General features: G+C 40.9%; 1 protein-coding gene across 1 annotated transcript in view; it reads right to left on the reverse strand.

Moving 5' to 3' along the window:
- The window catches only part of URI1 (URI1, prefoldin-like chaperone), a 42,040-nt gene extending 36,102 nt beyond the window's left edge, over positions 1–5,938 (reverse strand). Inside the window, exon 1 of the mRNA XM_009320284.1 lies at positions 5,816–5,938. The gene's annotated coding sequence lies outside the window, so the exon portion shown is untranslated. The remainder of the gene's footprint in view (positions 1–5,815) is intronic.
- Between the last annotated feature and the right edge of the window lie 62 nt (positions 5,939–6,000).

Below are 6,000 nucleotides of genomic sequence, written 5' to 3' on the forward strand. Positions count from 1 at the left end.
ACTGAAGGAAAAGAGAGACTGAAAGAAATGTGAATCATGGCAAACATTTCTTTCTAAAGGAAAAAAAATCTTATTTAAAAATATAACCACAATTTTCACCTTTCTCTACAAGAAAACAAGTGAAGATGTACTATTTTTATATTACTTGTGGAGACACAACTGGGTCTCTCAATTTTGCAGAAAAAGTAGTACATAACTATTATTTATCAATAAATAAAAACTAAGTTCTGACCAAAATTATTTTTGGGAGCTTAAAAATTCTACGTGAAACATCTAAGAACTATAAAGTAGACAGAAAATGCCTCATCTCTTCTTTGCCAGCTGGGAAATTCTGCCCTCCCAAGAATATTTTATGTTGTGACCACTGCTGTGGTTATAGGTCACGTAGACAACTTACAGGTACCTTGCAGTAACCGCACACACACACGTAAGCATGGCAGCCCACTTCCCTGTGACGGCCAGGCAGGCAGTGTCAGCTCACATGAGCCAGCACCCTTCTTCCTCGCTTCCAACCATGAGTTCCCAACACCTTTATGCTGTTTTGCTGTTTGTCAGTCCCCTTTGGGAGTCATTTCAACTCGCAAACCCAGCAAAAATCCCAACGGCAGCAGAACGTTTTTCACTAAGTGAGTGAGTTTAATTAGCTCTGAGCCAACTGAACTGGTGCAAGCGAGGAACAAACTGCAGTAAGGTCTCATCTTTCCCTGGTAGCAAGTCAGTATCCATGTCACATAACTTCACCTTGAGACAGAGCTAAGGAACTTGTAACTTAGTATTTTCACTTACTTTCGGTAAACATATCCATGTGGCTATACCATATGCAAGCTAGCTCACGTACCAAGACAGCAGCAGACAACAGAAGCATAGAACTCCCATGATCTAACTTACCAAACATCTCAAGCAGGTTTTGCAAGCTTTGATGTTGTCTATGGCGCAACAGCTATGCTGCTAGCAATACCTGAGTTAACTAGCTTAAAATTGACATGATCCATGGCACCTGCCTCACAGACATACCTTAAGGCTGTGGTTCAACATTCAGCCGCAGTCCTGAGTAAACTAGTCATCAATCCCTCCCTGTCTCCAGCTACTCAGTTCCACCATCTTATCCTTCCAACCCCGACACAATCTGCTCGCAGATGTTTGTGATGCTGCACAACCAACCAGATTAGGGAACCACACTGGCTGAGGAAAAAAGAAGCAAAAAGTCAACAACAAAGTTTGTTTTTAAGCTGGAGCCCAACCCAGGTCACTAAGCAGTGTCACAAATGTGCAACCCTAAAATTGCTCAAGGGAAGAAGCAAGCAGTCACAAGAAAACCTAAGATTAAAAACCTGTTCACCAAATTAAAGTCATCTCCTTCCTGGATAACTCACATGATCATTAATGACATTTTTGAACAAGCAACTGAGACCGTTTCACACAACTGCTCTGACTTAGTATGAGCACAGCCACGGCTCAAAGGGCCAGTCCAGTTCCACCCATCGCTGGCTCTGCATTTCCCTTGCCACATTCGTGCTAGCATTTGACACGACCATTTTGGCACACATTACTGGATTCTTCCTACCACACAGCAGTCTGATCACAAGTGCTGGTACAAAAGTGGTGGAGGGATTCACCCTTTTTATGGCAGTCAATTCATCGGTCAGCTTACACTAACAGTGAAATTGCAGCCTATGCCAACAGACAAGAGGGACCACAAAACCAGCAACCGCACAGGGCAGCCCAGTGTCCTAATGCCCCACTACAAAAAAATGAAGTCTCAGTGCAGCTGCTGCTCTGAGGGCCTCAAGATGGCAAGCTCTGAGCTAGCATATCCATCTGCAAGACTGGAACTTCAAATTAAAACAAAATACAAGTTCACAGCCTCAAAGGAGGAAAGAAATACATGAGGCAAGGGGTACCCGAGACAATCTGAGAAGACAGGTTACGAGCATAACTTCTGGAACGGAGACCTGCAAAGATGCTAGAGATACTAAAGATGATTCTCAAACAGTTCTGCGGTCACTGCATCTACTCACAGAATCTGTAGACGTCTAGAGGAGCAGCACAATTCAGTAACATTTAAATTTCAGGGATATAATCTCAACTACATGTTTTAGTTACCGATGCAGCAGGACATATACAGACTTGCCCACTCCAGAATAAAGGCAACACTCTTTAAACTCTTTTGTGAATAGTTTGACTTTAATTACCATTAAAAAACCTATTTAAGATCTGTTAATTTATTTCACAATTCTTGACACTATATAAACTAGTGGGTATTTAATTCATACTAATAAGAACATAGTCAAATATTGACTACGAAAAGCAAAAGTAATGATCAGTTACCACTGGAGGAACAGTAAGTATTACATTGAAAGCTTCCAGATAATGACTGAATTAGCCCTTTTACTTGAAAGCAGCACATGAGAAAACATTATTGGAACCCACTAGTACAAAAAAGCACTGGACAGGGTGGAGTGGATGTCATCAAAGGTTTCTGAAGAGGTAATTGTCCAGGTATCTTTTAAAAAGGAACATGGCAAATGAAGCTTCAGACAGGTCCTTTTAAAAAGGAACATGCCAAACCAAGCTTCAGACACTACGTTAACTTTTCTCAAACAGTTATTGTGCAAAATGAAGTCCTACTGCACTGGTGTCTCGTACCCAGGCTTTCTCTAGATTCTGTCAACTTGGATGCAGGCTGGAAAAAGTGCAATACCCTGGGAGACACTGCACTGGAAAGCACACTGAATCTCATCTGCTGAGTCCGCAGGCAAGCAGTTCCAGTTTTCCAGTGGCTCCTGCAGCAGCATGAAGTGTAGAAGACCCTACTGAGTCCCGCTGCTCTTTTTCAGACTGCAGGAACAGCTTTAAAACAGCTAAGCTGCTGATTTCATAGCACAGATATTACTTGAAAAAGACTTAGACAGAAGCAGCCAGCCCCGGAAGTAATTCATATAGGAAGAAAAGAAAACAATTTAAAAGAGTGTACATTTATGATTCCGTGAATTGTTTCCCCATAACCCACCTATAAGTTGTTTAACTGTTAAAAAAAACAGCAAGTACCCAGGGTCTTGAAAACAATTTGGAAATTACAGATCATACAGCTCCACCATTTAAATTCATAAAAATTAAGAATATGTCATAATACACAGTGGCCAATAAGTTACAGTAATAGGTGCACTAAATCTAATTGTGCTTTGTTGTCATGATGAGTGACAGGAGAGTCACTTCCTTGTCCTAATTTTCCTAAAAGGAAAATACAAAAAAGTTTGTCAGTGCAATAAAAAAACGAAAAATCCCACCTCATATTGCCAGCTAACACTGGAATCCTTTAAATTCTCCATGCCTGTGTTTGCACTCTACAAATGTCTCTTGGGTCTAATTGGTTCTGTAATGTCTCCCATTACGCGTATCTTCATTGCATTGCTCAGAAACTATAGAACGTATCAGCCCACTGTAAATTCAGTGTTATACAAGTCTTATCAAATCATACAGATCCGAGTTGTCAACTTCCTATCAGTTAGTAATCCCAACCCATTTGATTGTAGGAATAAATGTATATCAAATATTATGTTTAAACGCAGGCTCTATAGCATGAGAATCCACCTACTTAAATATTCATTTTATAATTCCTGTACTAACTTGCAATAGATTTAACGCAGTATTTTCAGCTAACATATATTGCTTTTGCAAGTAATCCATGATACATACATTATATTCTTCTCACAGAAATATTCAAAACTTTACCCAGGCACTGTGCTTCCAATGATGGTCTTTATCATGAAAATTACTAGATATTCTTCTACAATTTATCCCCAAGATACGCATTCTAAGTCATGTTTTTATACAAAGTGCCTTTCGTGGGAGCACTGAAAATTGCTTATAACAGTTTGGTCTTACTATCACTACAAATTAACAAGATGAAATCTGTCCAACAGGCAAACAGTCCTAAACAAGAATTAAAATTGCTTTTCACCAGGGGTCCTAAACCTGGAAGCTGCAGCCTCAATCAGATTAAAGATAGAAAGTCATGAACATCCTGTTCTTTTAATATTTTTAAACAGAAAGGAAGCCTCAGTTCACATGTTCTCCAGAGCAGCTCTTTAGCACTTAAAAGCTCAAACTCATAGCTGAACTAGGGTTGTATAATGGCCTGGATGTTAAAATAATCAACCTTGATTCAAACATTATCTTTAATTCTGCAGACAGATACCGCTGTATTTCACTATTACACTAAAGGTTGCCTTCAGACTAATGGAAATAAATGGGTTTCTTTATACTTAATCAAGCGTCACTGGGACAGCGCAACATCACAGTAATTAAATATATGTGCCCACTTAAATGCCAGTATATATATAGTTCTGGCTAAATAACTTTACTATTTGTTATGATGTTCATACTACGATTACTGGTTTACTGAAGTACTGGATAACTAATTCTCCCTCATCTTTGTGCTAAGACCAAAACATGAGCCTTCAACTTCAGTAATTTTGTGAGAAAAATATGGATCTCTGAAAAGAGGCAGCTGAAATGAAAAGACCTCCTCCATCTTAAAATACAGTATTTTCGTAACTGAAAATACTGTTGTAATCCAATTATATATATTCATTGCACAGAGGGAAAGTCTACTATATCTTCATCATGACACTCCATTGTAACCAAGATATGTAGTTCTTTAGTATAATTTCATATTGAAGCTGAAGTGTACAATTTTTTTTAGCCAATTTGCAGAAATTATGTGAAGTTTCCCTATGATAAAATATAATTTTGGTACATCAGCCTAACAGAGGCTTAATGAATGGTCTCCTGGGCCTCTTTTCCACTGGAGCAGATCTGTTTAAGAAGAGTCTTAAACTTGCTTACAGAGGGGTCTCACCATGAACTGGGAATAATTCTACGTAGTTACGACAGACATCCGCTCACACACAGCAGATAGGTTACTATCACCAGTTATCAGTATAACGGGTTATTCTCCGTGCAGAATGGACGATGCAGAGTATTCCAGCGGATCCTCTTACTGTTCATCCACACTAATGGTCAGTTGGTTACATAGATCTTTTAGTAATGATCTAATGTGCTATTCAAAACTAGATACATTTTTGCGCGCTGTATTCCAGACAGGCACATTTTTTACCACTTATGTGTTACTCAGTTTCTTACTCTTAACTAAGCCAGCGCGTGACAAAGCAATACAGGCTGAAGACAAAGTCCTCCGTTACAACTGAGGAGCTCTGATGTGCATCTTAGAAGCAGCTTTAGAAAGTTTCAATCATGTGAGACAAACGAGCAGAAAAATTGAAAGGCGTGCAGACTGTGGGCAGACATACTTGTGCCAGTAATACATTGAACATGACCACGATTCCATAGTGACTCCTGCACCCACACAGAGCTCACTGCAAAGCTGGGACCTACGAGCCCAAAAATCACACTCGTGAAATCAGCAGGGCCCACTCGCCTTAGATCACGAGTGTCATCTGCAGGAAAAGGTATCTCGAGTTTTGTACTATGGCCACACGTGGGACCAGCCTCCGAATTCTCAGGAATCGTTTTTGCAGAGGAGTTTGGCTCTTCCAAACCCATTTCAAGCACAATCAGTGTTTTTTAAGGCAAGTCACGAACAATTAATTTTTATACAACTGCTCTTCAAGTTGGCCCGCGAGATGACACAGTTCCGAGACACCTGCTGGGCCTTGCACCGGGCCCACCTGCAGGACCATGTCTTAAAAAGGTGTGTGATCGGCCCCGCGACTGGAAAGCCACAGAGACGAGAAAGAGGGTGAAAAACACGCGTTTAAGAGAGCTGCGTATGCACGCGTTACCCTTACGTAACTGTAACGGTCTCCAAGACGTGCTAGGGCAAGCATTCAGAAAGCAGAGCGCAGGGTGTGCGAGGGCAGGCCCGCTGCCTCCCCAGCGCGCGAGGCTTTCGCTCCTGCTAACTCCCGGTCAGCTGCCTGACGAGTGCCGTTTTAAAGGGCATTTCGGCAACCCCGCCGCTGCCAACAGGCTAACGGA

Source organism: Pygoscelis adeliae, unplaced genomic scaffold, assembly GCF_000699105.1.
Source record: "Pygoscelis adeliae isolate BGI_AS28 unplaced genomic scaffold, ASM69910v1 Scaffold62, whole genome shotgun sequence".
Lineage (NCBI taxonomy): Eukaryota > Metazoa > Chordata > Aves > Sphenisciformes > Spheniscidae > Pygoscelis > Pygoscelis adeliae.